Here is a 24,610-nt window from a genome sequence, read left to right on the forward strand (position 1 = left end):
GTCCACCTGCCGATGCAGGGGACGTGGGTTCGTGCCCTAGACCAGGAGGATCCCACATGCCACGGAGCGTTTGGGCCCGTAAGCCGTGGCCGCTGGGCCTGCGCGTCCGGAGCCTGTGCTCCGCAGCGGGAGGGGCCGCAGCGGTGAGAAGCCCGTGTACAGCAAAAAAAAAAGATGGCAGAGTGGGAAGATGTGGAACTCACTTTCTACCACAAACACATCAAAAATACATCTACATATGGAACAATTCTCACTGAAGACTAATTGGAAACTGGCAGAGAGACTCTTGTACAAACAAGGCTATAAGAAAGATCCACATGGAATTGGGTAGGAAGGGAAGAGAAGCAATCAGGGTGGAACCTGTGCCTCTGAGAGGGGACTCAGAGGCAAAGGGAGAACACATGAGCAGAGATCCACTCTGAGGAGAGTGGTCTGAACCACACATTAGGCGCTCCAGTCCTGGGGTCCTACACAGGGAAGAGAGCACCCTTAATTGGTTGGAGGGCTGCAGGGGCTAAGAGGAGTGCTGGGTGAAGCCTGGGCTCCACTTGTGAGGGATGCATGAGCGCTGGCTTGCTCCTGATGCAGGGTGGAGAGGGCAGACTGAAGACTGCTCCAGTGGCTGCCTGGTTTCCTGAAACCACCCTAGCATGCACCCCAACCAGAGACGAACAAATGTTCCAGCCCTGCCTACTTCACCCTGCAGCTCCACACTAGAGCGAGGCTGCTATGACGGACTGGGGAGAGAGCTCAGACATGGGACACAGAGGTGACTTGGACCTCAGGCTGTGTCTGCAAGTGGCAGGGGCAGCCAAAGCTGGCGTTTACACAGGCAGTGCATTAGGGATGGTCCCGATCTCTGACGGCAGCCAGACTGCCACAGCCGATGCCCAATAAACGCCAAGAACCTACATGGGCCCCACCTGCCCTGCAGCATGGCTCACAACAGCCTGGTGGAGGCAGAGGCTGGTGGGAGTGATCAGCTATAATGAACAAGGAAGAGTCAGATACAGCAGGGGCTGCCATTGCTAATGCTGGTACAGGCAGCACACTGGAAGCTACCTCGACCTGTATGGCTGGCCTGCCATAGCCCATGACTGGTCACAAGCCTAGAGTCTGCATGAGCCCCCTTTGCTCCAGCATTCCCCTCTGGGGTAAGGGTGTCAGTGCTGGGAAAGGGGAGAGCACATATTTAAGGCAACAGAGCCAGCTTGAACCCAACCCTCAGAGCTTCTGCTCCATCAACCTGGGATCTGACCCTGCCCCTGATAAGGCAGTGACAGCCACTAAGCAGAGGGAAAGCTCCACCTCACATAGCTCCAGCTCTAGCCCCTTCATCTCCAACCTCACTCCCTACCAAGGTGATAGCTGCCAGCACACCATGAGGAAAGACGTGACTTCTCTTCATGTCAAATCCAAATCTCCCACCAAAGGTACACAGACTATATAGGGATGCTCCCACGTAAGGACACACTTTCAAGAGTGCAATAGGTAACTTTCAACCTAAATTCATAAAGGCAGAGAAAGTTAAGCAAAATGTAAAGACAGAGGAACAGTTCTCAATTGAAGGAGCAAGAGGAAACCCCTGAAAAATAAATAATGAAACAGAAATAAACAATTTACCAGATAAAGAATTCAAAGCATTAGTAATAAGAATGTTAAATGAATTAGGGGCTTCCCTGGTGGCGCAGTGGTTGAGAGTCCACCTGCCGATGCAGGGAACACGGGTTCGTGCCCCCGTCCGGGAAGATCCCACATGCCGCGGAGCGGCTAGGCCTATAAGCCATGGCCACTGAGCCTGTGCGTCCGGAGCCTGTGCTCCGCAACGGGAGAGGCCACAACAGTGAGAGGCCCAAGTACTGCAAAAAAAACAAAAAAAAGAATTAGGAAAAAGAATAGATGAACACAGTGAGAATTTTAACAAGGAACTAGAAAATATAAAAAAGGCCCAATCAGAAATGAAAAATTCAATAGCTGAAATTAAAAAATGCACTGGAAGGGATGAGTAGAAGACTACTGAAGAATGCATAAGTGATCTGGAAGATAGAATAATGCGTAAATGATCGCATGAGTGATCTGGAAGATAGAATAATGAAAATCACCCAATCAGAACAGCAAAAAGAAAAACAAATGAAAAAAGTAAAAAAAAAAAAACAGTCTTAAGAGATCTCTGGGATAACATTAAGCATATCAACATTTGCATTATAGGGGTCCCAGAAGAAGAGAGAGAGAAGGGGATTGAAAATGTATTTGAGGAAATTATGGCTGAAAACTTCCCAAACCTGAAGAAGGAAACAGATATCCAGGTACAGGAAGTACAGAGGGTCCCAAACAATATGAACCCAAACAGACCTACACCAAGACATATAATTAAAATGGCAAAAGTTAAAGATAAAGAGAGAATCCTAAAGGCAGCAAAAGAAAAAGCAAAGAGTCATATACAACAGGATCCCCATAAGGCTGATTTTTCTGCAGAAACTTTGCAGGCCAGAGGGCGTGGCATGATACATTCAAAGTGCTGAAAGGGAAAAACCTGCAACCTAGGATACTCTAACCCAGCTATACTACAAAGCTAAAGGATTCAAAACACATGATACTAGTACAAAAACAAACATATAGATCAATGGAACAGAATAGAGAGCCCAAAAATAAATCGATGCATCTACAGTCAATTAATCTATGATAAAGGAGGCAAGAGTATACAGTGGAAAAGAAAAGTCTCTTCAATAAGTGGTACTGGGAAAATTACACAGCCACATGTAAAACAATGAGATTAGAACATTCTCTCACACCATATACAAAAATAAACTCAAAATGGTTTAAAGATCTAAATATAAGACCTGAAACCATAAAACTCCTAGAAGAGGAGAGGCCACAACAGTGAGAGGCCCGTGTACCACAAAAAAAAAAAAAAAAAAACACAAAAACTTACTCAAAAATGGGCAGAAGACCTGAATACATATTTTCCAAAGAAGACACATACATGGCTAACAGGCACATGGAAAGATGCTCAATATCCCTAATTACTAGAGTAACACAAATAAAAACCACAATGAGATATCACCACACCCCTGTCAGAATGGCTAACATCAGAAAGTCTATAAATAAAAAACGCTGGTGAAGAGATGGAGAAAAGGAAACCCTTGTGTACTGTTGGTGAGAATGTAAATTAGTGCACCCACTATGGAAAACAGAATGGAGGTTCCTCATGAAACTAAAAGCAGAACTACCATATGATCCAGCAATTTCACTCCTGGGTATACATTAAAAAAAAAATGAAAACACTAACTTGGAAAGACCTATGCATCCCAATGTTCATAGCAGCATTATTTACAATAGTCAAGATATGGAAGCAACTCAAGTGTCCACCAACAGACGAATGGATAAAGAAGATGCGGTGTGTGTGTGTGTGTATACACACACACACACACACACACACATACATACATATACACATACACACACATACACAATGGAATATTACTCAGTCATAAAAAGGAATGAAATTCTGCCATTTGCAACAACATGGATGGACCTAGAAGGTATTATGCTAAGTAAAATAAGTCAGAAAGAGAAAGACAAATATTCTGTTGTCACTTATATGTGGAATCTAAAAAAATAACACAAATGAATGTATATAACAAAACAGAAATAGACCCACATAATATAGAGAACAAACTAGTGGTTACCAGTGAGAGGAGGGAAGGTGGGAGGGGCAAGATAGAGGCATGGGATTAAGAGATACAAACTACTATGTATAAAATAAATAAGCAACAAGGATACATTGTACAGAACAGGAAAATACAGCTATTATTTTGAAATAACTTTAAATGGAGTATAATCTATAAAAATATTGAATCACTATGCTATACATCTGAAACTAATAAAATATTGTAAATCAACTCTACTTCAATTTAAAAAAAGGAGTGAATCAAAACAAATTTTAAAAAAACCTAACCTTTGTAAATAATAATCACATAGGGATATGTCAAAACAGATATTGAGGCTTCTGTCTTGCTTTCTCTTGAATTACCTGTCTTGGAGAATCCAACCATTACATAGTGAGGACACTCAAGCAGCCTATGAAGAAGCACATGTACGTAGGAAATGAGGCCTCTAGCTAACAACCAGAACAGCTTGCCAGTCATGTGTGTGAGCCATCTTGGAAGCAGATCCTCCAGCCCCATCAAGGTTTCAGATGACTACAGCCCCAACTAACATCTAGACTGCCATCTCAAAAAAGACCCTAAGCCAGAGCTGTCAAGTTTCTAATCCACAGAAAATGAGGACAATGTTTATTGTTCTTTTAAAACACTATGTTTTGGGGCAACTTCTGAAGCAGCAATGCATAAGTATTACAAATATAATACTTCTTAACCCAACAATTTTTTAAATTTAGTAACAGTGCAAAACAGAATAATAGAGATTATACCATAATTCAAATCTTTGTAGAATTGCTTAATGTACTAGTATTTATAGCACTAAATAAAATAACTTTTAAGAATGACAATTATTAGTTATTTAATTACACTTAGGCCTTAAGTATTTTAAGAAAAGCCTTAGTTTTGGAGTCTTCACATTCTGAGAGGAGGAATTACAAGCAAAATGTTAACTTTACTTCTTCAGTATTTCAGCAAAAGAAAAACCTCCAAAATTGTGTATAAAAATATCCATGAGAAATTATGTTTGATCTAGTCATAATGAAACTATGAATAAAAGAAAATATTAAAGAAAAATTAGGTACCCCAAACACATTTTGTTTTCAGTAATCACACTGCAAAACAGAAGGCTTTATTAAGACTTTTTTGTTTTCAAAATCAAATTTTCTTATAGTCAGAGTCTTAAAAGGTTAAAAATGCAAACAAAAAGCAATAGACTGCCAAACATTTTCCGTCACTGAAGATGAATTTTTGAGATATGACAAGACATGAATCCTAGAAAACGTTGCTGAATATCTTTTTCCTGAATTATATCATATCAATATCATATACGAGTTATACTATGCTAAATTATGTTAATTTTATGAATATTGTATGAATTAAACTGCCAGTGATATTATTGAATATGCTATGGGTATGTGTATATTCAGAAACATACATAGAACAGATATGTAATCATGGAACAGCATAATATAGAAAAATTACTCTCCATAAAGAGCAAGGTAACAGTCCCTCTCATCATTGTTCTACCACAAATAAACCATATGACATAATAAGAGATTTGAGAACTGCTTTGATATGTACATATATAAGATATTCTAGCAAAAGGAATGGTGCCATTAGGTGTTGCATATTTTATTTGTTCAACAATGACTACTGTGCTCATTTCATAGTGTCTGCTTCCATTTTCATTGTTTAAAAAAAAAACTTTTAGTTTGGAATAATTTTAAGCTTACAGAAGAGTTGCAAAAATAGCAGAGTGTTCCTGTATACACTTCACTCAGCTTACCCAATGTTGCATGTCCATACTATAATTATCAAAACCAGAAAATTAACACTGGCACAACAGTGTAAACTGAACTACAGACTTTATTCAGATTTCCCCCATTTTCCCATGAAAGTCCTTTTTCTGTGCCAGGATTCAGTCAATCCAGGATCCCATGGTGCCTTAATTGCTATGCCTCTGTAGTCTCTAATCTACTACGGTTCCTTTCTTTGTTGTTCATGACTTTGAGACTTTTGTAAAGAACTAGTTAGGTATTTTGTATAATATACCTCAGTTTTGGCTTGTCTCATGCTTGTTCACGATTAAAGTGAGGTTTGCATTATTGGGAACAACAGCACGAAGGTGATGAACCCTTCTCAGGGCAGCCCATCAGAGGGCATATGATGTCAATATATCTTATTGCTGGTGATGTTAACCTTGAGTTCATGGTCAAGGTGGTGTCTGCCAGGTTTCTCTACTGCAAAGTTACTGTTTTAGAAGAGATACTTTGAGACTACACACATATCCTAATCCTCCTTAAATTTCACCCACTAGTATTAGCATCCACTGGCAGATCTTCCCTGTAGCAATTATTACTGCGGTGTTAAAATGCTGACTTTTCTATTTCCTACCTTTCTTCGGCACTTATTAAAATGGGACTCCTCTGTAAAGAAGTGTGTCTCTTTTCTATCATTTATATATTTATTCGATTATTTATTTATATCAATATGGACCCATGGGTATTTATTTTATTCTTTGGATTAACTTCTACTACGTTTAACTAATTTTTGTTGATTTTATTCAGTCCAGTGTTAAAGATGTCTCGATCAGGAAGACCCAACGTTAGTGCTTAAGACAAAATGCTGGAATTCAGTGTAGCCCTGATAATGTAACAGAATTCTATACAGAATTCTGTCTTAACATGTTTGTTTCTGTGTGTGTGTGTGTTCTACACTAAACTTGCTTGTAGATGTCAATAAATGTCAAACAAATTAGTAATTACTTAGAATTGAACATTTACTAAGCCCTCAAGGTATGATTATAACTATGTTGAACAGTGCCCCTGCCTTGTAAACATTATGGGGCTTACATTATTAGCAGGCTTTTATTCCACCATGAGTACACATGATCAAAGAGCATTAAGTTTCTCTCCAGAAATGGAGAGCAGAACATTGAATCGTATGTCCAGATATGAATCGTGAGCCCTTGGTTAAGGCCAGTGGGCTAGATTTCTACACAGTAAAGTTACTATTTGGGGAGAGATACTTTGAGACTATGTTACTATATTGTTCCTCCTTCCACTTTTGTCTACCAATTTTACCCACTAAATTTACTCTTCCAGACTGCTATTTAGGCAATCACAAGATGCAAAAATTAAAAATACTTTGACTAAATAATGGTAAAATTAGAAATCTTTTCAGGAAAGTGTAATAGCCTGACGTGGTATAGAGGTTTAGGTAAAAATATATATAATTTAGATAAAGCCAAAGCTTTTCTCTGTTACTCAAGTGTTTTAGTTAAAAATAAATAAATGGCTTTTGCCTAAATTATCCAGGTAATTACAGTTAAATGACCCAGATGTAGCATTATATGTTTTGCCAGCATTTCAAAGATGCATTTCAGTATATATTATGTCTTTTTATGATATGAATTATTTTATTCTCTGATAATGCCCTACCACGGTGAATAATCAAACTATTCAAACTACTTTTTCTAATGCAATTTAAAAAGAGCTAACAAAAAATCCTGAGTTCAGATTCTAGGCCAGAAATACGCCTGCATTGGGAGGGAAGAGAAGTTAGGAACATGCTCCCATTGACATTCTCCAGGAATTATTTTAGAACATAATACACATATAAAGCGGCTTAGAAACTCTAGAAAATGGGGAGTCAATATCACAAATTAGGTCAAATAAGAGACATTAATTAAAAACAACCTATAGGGAAGAATATTACTGTTACTATTTAATTTAATTTTAAAAACAATTTATAGACTTTATGTATTATTACCCAAGGGAAAAAAATGGAGAAAGTTTGCATAGAATGCCAAAGTCTATGTACATGACTTTCCATGAGATTAACATGCATCAACCCTCTGAAAACCCTACCACCTGCACTGCATCGAACACACAGCTTTTGTGAGTCCATATGGAATAGGGCTGAAAACTTAGCAAAACACTTATAAATTCATAAAACTATTGTATATAAACCTGTCTTTAAAAGTTAATAAGCAGCATATTGGGATTGGTGAAATTAAGTGGCAAAATACATATGTGTACATAAAAAGTAAAAATTGAGGTCAAAGGTGTAGCTTCATACTTAGAATAAATTCAGGGAAACGCCCAGTAAGTCTAAAACATTATACTTGACTTCTGTCCAGCTTTATGTGCTCCAGGACATTTCTGGTGAATGCAAAGTCATCTGGACGACTCAGAGAACTGGAAGGTTAGGAAGAAAGTCACCAATTAGCACAGGTACTAAATTTTTTTCATAACCTAGGATATGTCAGTACTCTCTGCATCTGAGTTCTTCAACTCCATGTCTGTAAAATCGAAATTATGATACCAACTTGCCTCTCAATGTTGTTGTGAAAGTTATCCAGTAAGAGGCAGAGCATTTTTAAACACTGAAATGGGTTCCTCTATAATAAAGTCAAATGTGAGTATCTGTTCCCCAGAGATATGGCAGGTTTTTCTCTTCTGGGAGACTTATGAAGTCATTTGTCCTGAAAGTTTGTAACATCCACTGGTCTGAAAGGAGAATGTTGGATTAAATTTCTTGACATACTTTATAGCTTTATTCTCTTATAAATTAAATGCTGCTTTCATAAAACAGTTCTCAGTAAGGTCTGATCAGTGGTAAGTACTCTATCATCCACTCTCACCTTTCCAAATCATTCTCCAAATTGCATCCACAATGATCTTTTCAAAACACACATGAAAACATGTCACACACACTCCTTTTAAAGACCTTGAATGCCTTTCCTTTGCGTTTAGGACAAAGATCAAACTTCTTAATGGTCCACAAAATCTACTATGGTCAAAACCTATTATGGTCTGATGCCTACTTTCATACCACCCTCCCAATTCTACCAGTCTTTCTTCAGTGCCTCGTCACCATGCTCCCTCCCACCCCAGGGCCAGGGCCTTGCACACACTTCCTATCCTCTCCCAGTCAGAACCCACTTACCCCCTCCCTTTTTTTTTTTTGGTCTCTTCCTTAAAAATATCTATTCTTATAGCACTGTGCTTATCTCCTTGATAGCACTTATTGTTGCAATTTATTTACATTTGTGTGTATGATTATTTGATCCCTGTCTGTCTCCCTTACTGGACTGTAAACATATCAGAATCCTTGACGTGCTGGATCACGTTGTGATCCAAAACCAGGTCCCACGGCCTACACAGCGTCTTACCCCAAAAACGCTGTCAGTAAATTTCTGTTGAATGAATAATATTTACTTAAATCATTACTACTGTAATTGAAGGCAGTCAAGTGAATCTGCCTTTTTGCACGACCTCTGTACACATTACAAACAAGCATAGCAATATATTGGTAATGATGCTGATATCTATGCAAGATCTTTATTTCAATAAGATTAAAAAAAAAAAACAGCTTCTCTTTGAATCTGGCATCTTTACTGAGAACACAAGCTGCGCTTGATCTCAGTAAGAAATAGAAACACAATGATGATCGGCAGCCATCGTGGAAACACATTAGTAGGTCTCAGAGTTGTCCCTAAAGGACAACAGTCCAGCCTGCTGAAAGGTCTAACCTAGCTTTCCGTCATTTTATATTATGTGTTAATGCTTTCCTTTACCCTTTTTAATCCTCTTGTGGGATAATGCTAATCATTTCAGCTTCCTATTGCTAAAGTCCTCTGGGCACCTTGTTTTTTTAAGGGCAACAGAAAACAGCTAAAATTCTTATCAAAAGTATCCTGGGTGGTATATGCTTCCTGTTTCTATGAAAATAAAACCTGTCCTTAAATGTTAGCACATCTTTAAAAATGTAAATCTATCAAGGAGGAAACAAACATCTGAGTGAGCCCACCTCTCAGGGGAAATATTTGAGTTACACATATTAAAAGACCTCAGAGCAGCTCTCTGAAGTAGAATAAAAACAAAAGCAGAAGTGTATTGGTCAAAGCCCCTGACACCTAGAAAGAAGGGGTCCTGGACTCTCTTTAAGTGCAGAAAGGATCTGTTCTACCCTTGAGCAAGGTGATTTCTTTGGGTCTCTGTTATTCTCTTTAATAACAGAGCTATTCATTCTTGCATTCTCTGTTTCACCCTGTGAGATTTTTTTTTCTAATTATTTAGGTTTTCCCCAGCTTTACTGAGATATTATTAGCATATAACATATGCAAGTTTAAGGTGACACACGTATATATTGTGAAATGATAACCACAGTAAGGTTAGTAAATACGGTTAACCACCAAGGGCTCACTGCCCGGCACGCACAGAAGCCAATAATATGGCACTGGCTTTTGAGGAAAGAAAGAGCTTTATTGTGAGGTCAGGAGGCAAGGCTCTCAAACTGGTCTCCTCGATCCGAGGTCCTGGGCAAAATTTAAGGAGTTAGGGGAATTTCAAACTTGGAAGCTGATTGGCTAGTCTCAAATCAGTTCATATAAGCTACTCATGCTTCTGGAAGCCAAATTTTCCTTAATGACGGACTTCTCACTTCGTAAAGTGCTCTGGTGGCAACATCTCTGATCTTTGAGTGCTGTGGACTGAAGATTCTCGGTTCCAGGGTCATCCTGGAGACATGGGTTCTGGTCTTGAACATGTGCAGTGCTGTCTCTGTAAGATAACTCATTTGTTTGATCAATCAACCTATTGGAGGGAGCAAAACCAGTTGAAGCCAGTCAATGTTCTACATTGTTTCAATTCCCCCCTTTATCTTTGTACATTCTTCAATTTTGAGGGAAATAGGGTGCTGACCACTATAGCTGACAATAAGTAGTAAAAGGATTAATCCTAAGATATGACTCCTAATTTTTATAGCTCTTCAAAAAAAGACCTTATTTCTTTGAGAATCCATGAAAATGTGTTATTTTTAAACATTGTTAGTGGTTGAATTTGAATTATATAGGCCTGATCCAGACTCTTGGGTGAAAGCCATCTACTTTAAAGATGTCCATGTCTTCTCATCCTGGCCAGGTGGAGTCTTGGCTGTCCTGTTAACTTTTGAAAAGTAATTTAGGGTCAGTGAAGGGTTTACAACTGTAATCAGGGGCTGAGAAATTGGTAATCGGTTTCCCTCTGGTGTTATTAAGATGGTGGGTCCTCCTACTTCCTTCTGTCCATGGAGAGTACGCCTGTTTGGGAACTGTCCATCCACTTAGCTTGCAGTTGATCCTCAGGGAGTTGATTCTTTTCAAGTTTTGAGGAGGGCCCAATCCTCTGGGCTTATGCAGTGCAGGGGAATGTCTGTGGGAAACATTAATCTACTAGAAGCATATTTATGCATAGCAGATAAAGTAACACCTGGAGACCATCCGTACTTTATAGTATCTAATTCTTTTACAATGCAATATGATCAGCTTCAAGACTGCAATAGTACTTAGTCTTAAAGAGGCGTCTTCCATATAGCATTTCATAAGGGCTCAACTGCAGCTTGCTTCTAGGGACTATTCTCACGCTAAGCAGGGCAACTGATAAGACCTTATCCCAAGTTTAGTTGGTTTCTTTTTTAAGGTATGACTCATCTTTTCAGTCTTCCCCATAGACTGGGGTCTCCATGAAGCACATAACTCCCATTGCATTCCAAGGCCCCAGACACCCCTTGAGTTGCCTTGGTTATGAAAGTTTCTCTGTTGTCACTTTGAATTGAAAGAGACAACCCAAAATGAGAGACAATTTCTTTCAGTAAAGCTGTTGTTACCTTGGAGGCCTTCTCTGTCTGGCATGGAAAAACTTCAACGCATCCTGTGAAGGTGTCCACAAGTATCAGGAAGTAGCTATAGTTTCCCACGGCTCTTGGCTTAACAGTAAAGTCTGTCTGTCAACCATCTCCTGGTTCTGTCCCTCAGGTTTATACCCTTTTTATTTTTGGGGTTGTCCAGTTCTAGGATTGTTTCTGGCACAGACCAGGCAATGCTCAGGTGTAAGCATTAGTCCCTGTTCATTGTAAATCCAGCCTTCTTTTGTTGTTTGCTATTGATCGCCAACTAACTCTCAAGAGTCAGCCTGAAATCCCCATCTGTCTGATCTCTCTAGATCTTTTTGCAAATACTGAGGCATCAACAGGGATGGGTCCACCTCAGAATGAGTGCTAGGGCCTTCGGATCCAGGTTTTTGGTCTGGCTGCCTGAACAGCCATATTTTTTCCCTTAGTTATATAACCATCAGTCTTTTGGTGGTCCAGGCAATGTACTATGGCTTCCTTTTCTGGCATCATAACCGCGTCTAATAAAGCCAGTTTCTCCTGTGCATGTTTAATTTCTTTTCCTCCTTGTGTTAGTAGACCTCTCTCTTTCCATATGGCCCCACGTGCATGTACGACAGAGAAGCCATTCTTAGAGAATCAGTATAAATGCTTGCCTTTTTCTTAGCTCTAATGTGCAGGGCTCTCACAAGGGCTATGAGCTCTGCCTTCTAGGCAGACGTACCTGGAGAAAGGGCTTCTGCTTCTGGACTTCCTGGTGAGTTACTATTACATACCCAGCCTTCTGAAGTCACTGACCAATGAAGCTGCACCCGTCCATAAACATTTCCATATTTGTATTTTCTAAAGGCTGATCAGTCAGGGTGGGTCTGCTAGAATAGACTTCTTCAATTATTTGTATGGTACAGAATGCATTATGGTACTCCACAGTCCAGCTTAATGGCTCACTGCCATTTCCTTTAAGAGCCTCATATAGGGGTTTGGCCATGAGTCTAAAGTAAGGAATCCAAATACAACAAAACTCAGCCACTCCTAAGAATCCTCATAATTGCCTTCTGGTAGTTGGTACAGTCACCCTAGTTAATGCTTCCCTTTGATCCAGCAATAAGTTTCTTTGTCCTTTTGATAATTCAAATCCTAGATATTTTACAGTTTATTGAGAAATATATGCTTGGAGACTTTATTGCCCTGGTCTGCCAGAAAGTTTAAAGTGAAGATTGTATTTTGGTCTGAAGCTTCCTTAGTTTTCCTAGCAATTAGTATATGTTCTACTTATTGGAGTAAGGCTCCTCATTTAATTGGAGACACCTGAGGTTCTTGGCTAAGGCTTACCTGAAGGTGGTGGGGGCATTCTTAAATCCTCGTGGGAGAACAACATCTAGCAATATTGTTGTTTTATATTAGTCAAACTAGCAAAAGTCTCCAGATAAAGTTGTAAGCAAAGTATAAGGATTTGGCAGCAATGGATGTATATCCTCTACAATTTGGTTAATGGCTCTCAAATCCTGTACAAAATTATAATCTCCAGTCCCGGGTTTTTGTATTGGCAGGAATGGAGTGTTATAGGGGTGCTGACAAAGTTGGATTAATTGGTATTTAAGAAAGGTGGTTATCAGAGGCTTTGTATATGCCTCTCTAAAGGATGCTGCTTTAAATCTGGAGCCTTAGCACCTGGACAGAGTTTGGCTACTATTGGTTCAGACATCTTGGTTCTTCTTGGCCTTCCATCAGCACGAACATTCACTCTTACCTTCTGTAGAACTTCTTCAGGAACTTCTCATTGAGGCTTGTCTTCCAATTGTAATAGTGCAGCTTGGAGTGCATAGGGAGTTCTTTAATGTCGACTATCTTTGGTGAGAAAGTCGTTTAATTCTGCAGGTGGATCTTTCCCCAACAAGGGAATAGGGTATTCAGGCATACACAGAAAGCTGTGCTTTATAGATCAGAGGCAGAAAAGGGGGAGTACCTAAACAAATCCCCTGGGTTGAGGCATAAGAGAGAAAGCAAGAACTTTAGGATTTAGGAAGCAATTGCATCTCCTAGTTTGGTTTCTGGAGAGAAGCAAGAAAATACAGTAGTGACTATCCACAACTTGGCTGTAAGAACTCCCTGGAGAAGCCCCTAAGGAGAATGGACAGTCTCAAAGATAGCCAGCTTGGATTTGAGGGTTTACTTAGGGAACACTGAAAAGCTTTCCATTAGAGATGACTGTCAAGAACTATAGCCTAAAAGTCATGCATGCCAAGCAATCTGTCCCAGCAGTCCCAAGACTGAAGCCAATTCGGTTAGAGGCTCCTAGCAGTTTTCCCCCATGGGCTGAAGGCAACTTGCCTAGTGCAGAGGGGCCTATGACGTCCATGCTCTCACTCACCACCTGGGAAACACACCCAATGAGGAGAAGGGTGGATGAGGTGACTGTATGACCTTGAAGGAAGTAAAGTGAGGAGGCTGTTTGAGACTCAGAGCTGAATCTGAAAGAGGAATTCAGGAGTATACAGGTTGACATACCTAAGCCCTCACTTCCCTTCTGAGCATGTTGGAGTTTAATCTTCCTGGTAGCTGACCAAAACATTTTACCTCCCCAGCAGAGGTCACAAACAAGCTAATCTAGATGTTGGAGCAATTTCCAGGTAGAATACATTCAGCCCAAGGCCTCATATAGGCCATGGCCTTTAGCACCACCACCAATGTTTGTTCCTCTGGGCAAACTTTCCTTTTTAACTCTCTCTCTCTCTCTCTCTCTCTCTCTATATATATATATATGTATATATATATATATAAAATATATATATACACATATATATACATATACATACATATATATACATACATACACACACACACACACACATATATATATACACATACATACATATATATATGTATATTTAAAAGCATTTAAGTGCTAACTCCATGCTAGTTTGTCTCATATAAAAGAGGGTTAAATTTCTCAGTAAGGGAAACCCAAAATGCATTCAACTGTATAAAATTCCTTTAACCCAGGCACGGGGTTTGTTCTTCAGGGGTGCAGAATTTTCCTGCTTTACACACCCTCATTTTTCCTTTGCCCTCTCACCCCAACAAGGTAATCAGGGCTGGTTCATTAAGAATACACACCTGTATCAATACCTCCAGGCAATCATCTTAGGCACGAGTAAAAAACTCCATCACCTCCACAAGGCAAAGTTTCTAGTCAGGGAGCAATGTCTTTTACCTCCTGAGTCAGAGGACTCTCATTCATATCAGGTTTATTTTATTTATTTATTTTATAAAGAATTAGGAACAGGAAAGCCATGGTACATACTAACCAGTGGTAAGCATTTAATGTATTTATAAATTTATTTATTTATTTTTGGCTGCATTGGATCTTCATTGCTGCGCGTGGGCTTTCTCTAATTGCGGCGAGCGGGGGCTACTCTGTTGCGGTGTGCAGGCTTCTCACTGAGGTGGCTTCTCTTGTTGTGGACCATGGGCTCTAGGTGCGCGGGCTTTAGTAGTTGTGGCATGTGGACTCAGTAGTTGTGGCTCTCAAGCTCTAGAGCACAGGTTCAATGGTTGTGGCGCACAGGCTTGGTTGCTCCGCGGCATGGGGTATCTTCCCCAGGGCTCGAACCCGTGTCCCCTGCCGTGGAAGTGCTTTCCCTTTTACCAGCACCGGGACTCTTGCTCCACAGCGCGCAAGTGCTGAAGCAAAGGGGGTCCAGGTGGGTCCTCGGCTCCTGTTCAAGCTGTCTCCAATGTGCTGCCTGTGCAGGTGCAGGCAGTTGCTTCCCTTGCTCTGCTCAGATGCAGCCTCAGGTGCAAGTCCCCTTTGTCCCTCACAGCCAATCACTGACCCTAGCCTCTGCCACCCGTGCTACTGCTTGTTGCGGAGCTGCAACAAAGGGCAAGTGGGTATATGTGGACTCTCGGTGTATATCAGGTCGTGAGTGTGATGGAGCAGCTGCCATCTGAGTTCTGAGCGGCTTCTGAGAAACTGCTTGAGTAAGTGCCAACAACGGCCATCATCACCCCAAGCAGGCTCTGTCCTGAAATCAGGTTGCCTCTGCATCCCAGAGTTTTCTTCCCAGTCTTGACAGCCCTAGATCCAGTGCCATGCTGTGACATGGAGTGAGTGGTGCTAGAGTGCTCACTCAGCTTGGGCTGGGGCACTCACTCAGGCGAGCCTGAGAAACTTCTATTCACCCCCTCTGCCCCACCAGCGGTCAAGCCGCTGTGAGTGTGATCCTCACCAGTGGAGTCCAGGCTTCCCGCAGCTATCCTCTCAGTCCCTGCAGTCCTCCAACCAGCCAAGGGGGCTCATCTTCCCTGTGTAGGACCCCAAGACTCAAGGAACTAATCTTTGGCATTCACCACTCATTCCCCAGGGCGGGTCTGTGCCTGTATATTCTCCCTTTTCCTCTGAGTCCCCTCCCAAGGACACAGGTCCTGATCTGATTGCTTTCATGTGGATCTTTCTCACAGTCTTGGCTGTACAAAAGTCTTTCTGTCAGTTTCCAGTTAGTCTTCAGTGAGAATTGTTCCTTTTTTTTTTTAACATCTTTATTGGGGTATAATTGCTTTATAGTGGTGTGTTAGTTTCTGCTTTACAACAAAGTGAATCAGCTATACATACACATATGTTCCCATATCTCTTCCCTCCTGCGTCTCCCCCCCTCCCACCCTCCCCATCCCACCCCTCCAGGCGGCCACAAAGCAGCGAGCTGACATCCCCGTGCCACGCGGCTGCCTCCCACCAGCCACCCACCCCACGCTTGGCAGTGCATACACGTCCACATACATGGATGCATTTTTTAAGTGTTTGTTGGGGAAGGTGAGTTCCATGCCCTCCTACTCCACCATCTTGATGAATCCCCTCATCATGCTGTACGTTAAATTCCCAGAACTTATTTATCTTATAGCTGGAAGTTTGTACCCTTTGACAAACATCCCATTTCTCCCACCTCCAAGCCTCTGGCAACCACCATTCTACTCCCGGTTTCTTTGAGTTTAGATTTTTTAGATTCCACATGTGAGAACAAACAGCATTTGTCTTTCTCTGTCTGAATTATGTCACTTAGCATAATGCCCTCAAGGTCCATCCCTATTACTGCATACGGCAGGATTTCCTTCTTTTTTATTGGCTGAATAATATTCCATTGTGTATGTGTATGTATACATATCACATTTTCTTTATCCGTTCATCTGTTGATAGACATTTAGGTTGTTCCCATGTCATCATGGCTATTGAGAATAATGCTGCAATGAACTGGGGGTGCAGATATCTCTCTGAGATAGTGATTTCATTTCCTTCAGATATACACCCAGAAATGGGATTGCTGGATCATACAGTAGTTCTATTTTTAACTTTTTGGGGAACCTCCATACTGTTTTCCAATGTACCAGCATTGCCACCAACAATGCACAAGGGTCTCCTTTTCTCCACAGCCTCACTAACACTTGATATCTCTTATCTTTATGATAATAGCCATACTAACAGGTGTGAGATGATGTCTCATTGTGGCTTTAATTTGCATATCCTTGATGATTAGTGAAATTGAGCATCTTTTCATGTATCTGTTGGTCGTTGGTATATCTCCTTTGGAAAAATGTCTATTCGGTTCCTCTGCCCATTCTTAAATTGGATTGGTTTTTTGCCATTGAGTTGTATGAGCTTCTTATATATTTTGGACATTAACCCCTCATCAGTTAAATGGTTTGCAAATATTTTCTTCCATTCTGTAGGCTGCCTTTTTATTTTGCTGATTGTTTCTTTTGCTGTACTGAAGTTGTTTTAGTTTGCTGTAATCCCACTTGTTTATTTTTGCTTTTGTTACTTATGCTTTCGGTGTCACACCCAAAAAATTGTTGCCAAAATCGAGGAGATTTTTAGCTATGTTTTCTTCTATAGTTTTATAGTTTCTGGCCTTACATTTAAGTCATTTATCCATTTCAAGTTAATTTTGGTGAATGATGCAATATATGGGTCCAATTTCATTTTCTGCATGTGGTTATCCAGTTTTCCCAGCACCATTTATTAAAGAGACTATCCTTTCCCCCACTGAGTCTTCTTAGCTCCATTGTCAAATATTAGTTAACTGTATATGTGTATGTTTATTTCTGCGCTCTTGATTCTGTTCCATTGATCTATGTGTCTGTTTTCATGCCAGCATCATACTGTTTTGATTACTATAGCTTTGTAATAAAGTTTGAAATCAAAAGTGTGATGCCTCCAGCTTTGTTCTTCTTTTTCAAGATGGTTTTGGCTATTTGGGGTCTTCTGTGGTTTCATATGAATTTTTTTCCTATTTCTGTTAAAAATGTCATTGGAATTTCGATAGGGATTACACTGAATCTATTAATGGCTTTGGGTAGTATGGACATTTTAACAATATTAATTCCTCTGATCCATGAATATAGGACATTTTTCCATTTACTTGTGTCTTTAATTTCTTTCATCAGTGACTTACAGTTTTCAGTGTACAAATCTTTCCCCTGCTTGGTTAAATTTATTCCTATGTATTTTATTAGTTTTTATGCTATTGTGAATCTAATTATTTAACTTACCAATTTTTCATCTGTCTCTCCTAGAATGTATGCTTCTTGAGGGTAGGGTATTACTCAAAGTAAGGACCACTTCAGCAAAACTGTAGGCTCAAAAGACATTTGTTTGATTAACAAATTGGTTTAAATCATTGATAACTATGAATATAATAATATTTTCTGTACGAGTAACTATTTTAAGCACTTTATACATATGTTGACTACTTTATCTTCTATCTTACAGCTGGAGGCTCAGCAATGTAGTCACTGTGATCAAAGAGCAGTCTTTGATCCGCTGGTGAAGGCCATCCATCCTCTTTCAGTTTTCAAAGGGATATACATGGAACATCAAGCAAATACTCAAATCAACCCTAACATATAATAGTGTGACAAATATCCCAGCCAAACTTCCTACACATTTCTGTGTCACAGTATGTAAGACATCTAGCTGTGCCAGATGATTCATTCAGGGATGCTAGAATGAATAATTCTGGCTCATTCTCCAAACAGCTCTACTTTTAGGGCCTGATAAAATCTGTTGCCCATCCCCTCCACTCCCTTTACCACCACCTTTCCCCTGCTGGACTCCCAAAATGTGTTCAGCCTATTTTACATCATTAGGTAGGAAACTGGAGACTTTCTTTCTGAAGAAACCAACCCACTCAAAAGAAAAGACTTCAGAAATGATTTTGAGAGTATCCTGGTGAGACAGCTAGGCCCCATATCCTATCACCCTGTGGCAAGGTCTACAAATTGGCCAACCATGTCTAGAAACAGAGCTGCCAACAATGTATTCTTTAAAAATGAACTACCAGAAACTGCCAGGCAATGAAGGGAAGGTGTAACATAAAAGGCAGAGACTGAACAAACAGGAAAAGGAAATACAGAGGAAGCAAAAATAAGGAAGGAAACAAAAGGGAACTCTAAAACATTTAAATTAATTTTGTTAGGTAAGAACAGGTGCTGCAACATCTAAAAGAAGGTAACAACATTCATAAAACAAGCAAAGGATGTTTAACTGCAAAAAAAAAAAAACAAAGAAAATTAAAAATACAATGCAGTGATGAAGGAAAAAAAAAATACAGTGCAGAAGTAAACCTTTCAACATGTAGGGGAAGCAAAGTTTTTCCTCCCTTCTCTTAGTGCTGGGCCTGAGAACTAAGTTGACATAGACAGGTTAATAGGAGAAAAGCATACAAATTTTATTTTTACATGTACATGGAAGCCTTCACAGGAAAATAAAGACCCAAGAGTGGTTAGTTCTAAGTGCTTACATACTAGGTTGAACAAAGATAGTTATTATGAAAAAAAGTAACTAAAATATATAAAGAGGCTAAAGGAAGATAAGGGTTATCTTAACAAGGCTTATTTGTATAGATTCTTCTCGGCCTCTACTCTCAGTCTCTGGTTTTAAGAATGTTCTTTTCCTCCAGATTCAGGGAGCATATCATTCACATGGGAGTTTTATCCCCTGTTTTTAAGAAGAAAAGGGGAGGTAGAGAGCCTTTCTTGCACCTGTTGTTTTTCAAGTGCCTTCAACTCAAAAAAGTCAATATGCCAAATGGGCATATTTTGGAGTGGCATTTTCTGACCCTTTTCAAGTGGAAGTATTAAAAAATAAAATAGAAAGTAAAAATAAAATACATACCCAGTCCGGGAAGATCCCACATGCCGCAGAGCGGCTGGGCCCGTGAGCCATGGCCGCTGAGCCTGCGCGTCCGGAGCCTGTGCTCCGCAACGAGAGAGGCCACAACAGTGAGAGGCCCGCGTACTGCAAAAATAAATAAATAAATAAAATAAAATAAAATAAAATACATAAATATTAGAATTGGGGAAATTTTTTAATTTATTGAATCAATCCAGGAACTCCAGCATCTAAATAATAACAGTTCCAGAAATAAAGAGTAGAGAAAACAGATGACAGGAAATTGCCATAGGATAAAATGAGAATATTTTCCAGAATTGAAAGGCATATATTTCTAAATTTAAGGGACCCACTGATAAATCCCACATTGAAGCACATGATGTAAAATTTATGAATGACAAGGATTCAAAATATAAATTAAAAAATTATAAAACAATTTTGTAACTATGTATGATAATGGATGTTAACTAGATTTATTGTGGTGATCATTTCACAATATATATAAATCATTATGCTGTATACCTGAAACTAATATATTATATGTCAGTTATACCTCAGTGAAACTAAGCAAAAAATAAATAAAGATACCTGCCATGAACCCTTTCTCAGGAAACTACTGAAGGATGTGCTTCTTCAAAATAGAGGAGTACATCCAGAAAAAGATGTGCACTGAAGGAAACAGAAAGCACCAGGCAGGAGAGAGGTACACAGCCTCTAACGGAGTTTGAGGAAAGAAAGTCCTAGGAAGACATTTGTGCTGCCAGCTTTGGAGCAGCCAGTCCCAGTTAGAGCAGGAATACCTGAAGAAACAGCTTAGAGTTGAAAGTGGTTGCCTCTGAGTAGCAGGAATTGGGAGTTTTTCATTATAAGTACTATTTTTATTTTTAAATTATGTCCAGTCATTACTTTAATAATGATTAAATTTAAATTGTAATGGGTAAACAGAAGCAGAGTAGTCTGGAAAGAGGTTTGCCAATTCTCTCCAGGTCTCCCTGGGTAACATTCCTCACCATGTGAAATGTATAACCTTCAGCTTCTAGTGTCCGACTTTACAGGCTCAAAATTTCATTTCACCTGCACATAAAAAGCAGGTTCATCTTTGGGAGGAGTGAAACTCAATCACACTCATGAGATGAGGTATAACAATTCAGGATGAGACTCACTGCACTGGTGGCCAGGATGCCTACGTCTGCAAAAATGGTGTATTCTTTTTCTATGGTAAAGCAACATGGTTAGGTAAATGAGAATCACTGGTTCACACTGAGAAATGACAGAGAAGTTCCAGAGCCCATGTGCTCGCCACAAGATCTCCCTCTAGAGAGACCTACCTATGAAATTACACAGTTAGAAGGTTGCTTGGAATCAAAGCTAAACAAATTCAATGACCGCATCCTAAACTGTTATGATGATTTTGCAAAGACAATATTATTATCCACTGCCTTGAATATTCAGAATATTCTCTTATTCTAAGAATGAGAAACTGACGCTCAGAAAATTAAATAGTTTGCCTAAGGTCACACAGCTAGCTAGGATTTCAATATAGGTTTGTCTGATTCATAATATTTCTGTTGTGCCTCACTACCTTCCCAAAATAAATAAGGAAATGGGTGATACAAGGACTAACTCTTCTTACCTAAGCATTTTCCCCCTTTTTGCCATGAATAGGCCTTTAACAAAATCCATCTTCTAAATATGGAGGGTTAAAAATGAAAGAAAACAAAAGGGAATAATATTTAATGAATGCCTACTATGTAAGGTTCTGTGCTAACAATTTTTAAATTTTTATTTACCTATTTTATTTTTTTATTATTTTTTTAACATCTTTTACCTATTTTAAAAATAGCTTATTTAATGCATTTATGAGTCTCACCACCTTTTACATGCTGTTGTTTATTACACATAAACAGCAGTTATTTTGTATTATTAAACCAGACTTGGAAATTTGCATTGCCATATTTTGGAAATTTTGTTGGCATTTTTACTTCTATGAAGTCAATTGCACTAAAAACATGTCCAAAAGATCCAATGCATCTCCAATGAGAAATGGCCACAGTCATTTCAGAAAATGAAAATGGAAGTAATAACATATCATATTCTGTTACCACCACTGCTCTAAAACCAGATGTTAATGAGCCCAACTCTATAATCTGCCTGAACATTTATAGACCTCGGGAGGGGAACTCTATAGCTTTAGGTTAGAAGCAGCAGCAGAGAGCGTCTCTCACTAGTGCAAGACCAGTGCTGGGTATGGCTGCTCTGTGGGTGGGCTCTTCAACTGTGGCACTTGCAGGGGGCACTGCCGGGACAGGAATAGGGCTGGCCAAATTTGCCACTAGATATTAAGAGGTATGTGAAAGCCATCAACTTTTCCCCATTTCACTGTGAAGAAATGGAAAAAGTACAGTAGCCAGCTACCACACTGTCAGTACAGAAAAGTAGCATTACCAACAGTTATAATTTTTCTTGTGGAAATTCAACTGTATACCTTGGGAAGGTGGGCAAAAGGTAGCAGGAAAGACAGAAAAATAACAATTAAGATGGAGCCAGAAATCCCACTTGCCATCTCTCTCAAAATGCTGAGTGTATATACCAAGATGAGTAAAAGTAGGAGACGTGAATCTGTTCTCTCAGTTTATCTCAGCTCCTCTGAGCTTTGCATAGTGTGAGAATCAGATGCACTAAATAGAATTCTGCTGCGCAGACACCAAAGATAGTTTTCTTATAACGTGGCCCCTAAACAGAAGCAAACTCCTTCATCTGGTGCTCAAGGGAAGATAAAGCAATGTGTTCCAAAGCTGGAGGAAAAACTGGCTCGGCCAAGCTCAGCTGCAAGACGGTTTGGTGGCCTCCAGCTGGCATCACCCTGAAGGAGTTTTGGTAGAAACTCTGACTAATAGGTAGTTTTTCCTTTCTTGCCAACTTGAGAACCCAACCTCGACCTAAGACGTAACCTAGCTATACCAGGTTCTAAGCAGCCTCAAGATAGGGCAATCTAAGAGTGCCAGGCTAGTCTACTAATGGAGAAAGTAAGATTTTGAGATGCTATGAGGACAAAAGCCATGGTGAAGATATTAGCTATTCCAATGTGCACCTAGGACACCATAAATCTGAGGCTCGCTCACTTCAAAGACCAGGAGTTCCGTGTAGTCAACAGACAGCAGGCAAGAGGATAATTCCAAGAAAGGAATGTAATTCTTATAAAAAATAGGACTAAAGGTGTCATGTGTCTGATGCTAAACTTGGCAGTCATATATATATATATATATATATATATATTTTTTTTTTTTTTTTTTTTGCGGTACGCGGGCCTCTCACTGTTGTGGCCTCTGCCGTTGCGGAGCACAGGCTTCGGACGCGCAGGCTCAGCGGCTATGGCTCACAGGCCGAGCCGCTCCGCAGCATGTGGGATCTTCCCAGACCGGGGCATGAACCCGTGTCCCCTGCATCGGCAGGCGGACTCTCAACCACTGCGCCACCAGGGAAGCCTGGCAGTCCTATATTTTAACTTGTGCTATAAATAAATGTGTCTTTCTTATTATCTTAAATATTCCCTAATTGTGTAGTAGTGTGATCTGAGGAGTTTTCAGTTATTTCTGAACCCTTGGTAGTGGGCTACAGTGGCAAGAGAGCTAGTCTAAAACTATACATTTGCTTCCTATAGCTCAAGATGTGTAGTTTAGCATTGTTGGAGCCTGTCTTTGTTGTGGGATGCATCTGTTTTACACATCATCTTGGCTGACCAGAAGTAAGTCAAATACTACTCAGGGTCCTTGGTACTGCTCCAGATACTGGTGATTTAATACAAGTGCAAATACATCAAGCTGGAATGATAAGTATTTTGTTTCATAATATAAAAGACATCCTTATGGTAAAAAAAAAAAAAAAGGTACACCTCACTAAACACCTATTAGGATGCCTAAAAAATCCCAACCCTGGCTCATACTAAGTATCATCAGAAGAGTTTCTGCAACTCTTATAACATCGCTCATGGGCATGCAAAATGGTACAGCCAACTCAGTAAAACAGTTTCTAATAAAATTAAACATATACTACTTACCACACAACCCAGCAATTCCACTCATAGGTATCAGCATTTACTCAAGAGAAATGAAAGCTTATATTCACACAAAAACCTGTACATGAATTTCGTAGCACATTATTTATAATTGCCCAAAATCAGAAACAACCCAAATGCCCTTTTAGCAAGTGAATAGACAAACAAACCATGGTATATCCATGTGGTGGAATACTACTCAGCAATAAGAAGGGACGAAATATTGGTACATGCACCAAAAGAAATGAATCTCAAACACATTATGAGTTTAATACTATATTATTCCAATTGTATGACATTCTGGAAAATGCAAGACTTTATGGCGCAGAAACACATCAGTATTGTCAAGGGTTAGGGCTGCAGGAAGGGTTTGACAACAAAGGGACAGCTCAAGGAAACTTTTGGTGTAAGGGCACTGTTCCTGATTGTAGTGTTGGTTATATATAACTATGTATCTATTAGAACTTACTGTACATCAAAAAAAAAGTGAATTAAAAGTAAAACACTTTTAAATATATGTACAGCTTCACAACAGATTTGTCTTAAATGAAGAGACTGGTAGATTCACCAAGAGGTCAGCAGTCTGAATTTAGGCAAAAAGGTAGGAGAAGTGGTTATGAGCCGAGGACAAGCAGACCTGAGAAACAATGTAGCAGGCAGGGCACAAGGAAAAGATCATTAGAAGGGAATTCTCCATGATAGCGTCTAGGCATGAGTGCAGTCATGAAAAATGGAAGCATTTCTTTACTCAAGAATCAGCTCCAATTTATTTTAAAAAATCATTTCAGAATTGTTCATTGATATCTCTCTCTGGAATGCAGTCATGGAAAGAATTTTCCATGCAACAAATATGTGGAGACAGTGAGAAAAACAACATGTACTTAGAATTGATTTTAAATGAACTTTGCATTTTCTCCAGCATTCCCATACAGTTGTTCCATATGAAAATAATTTTCAACAAAAATACTATATAAACACAATATATTCACAGAAATAGGCCAAATAATTAGTAAAAATATGTTTTTCTCCCCTCTCATAGTATGGGTAGTTCTATAATTCACTGGAGGACAACTG

This window comes from Orcinus orca, chromosome 7, assembly GCF_937001465.1.
Source record: "Orcinus orca chromosome 7, mOrcOrc1.1, whole genome shotgun sequence".
Lineage (NCBI taxonomy): Eukaryota > Metazoa > Chordata > Mammalia > Artiodactyla > Delphinidae > Orcinus > Orcinus orca.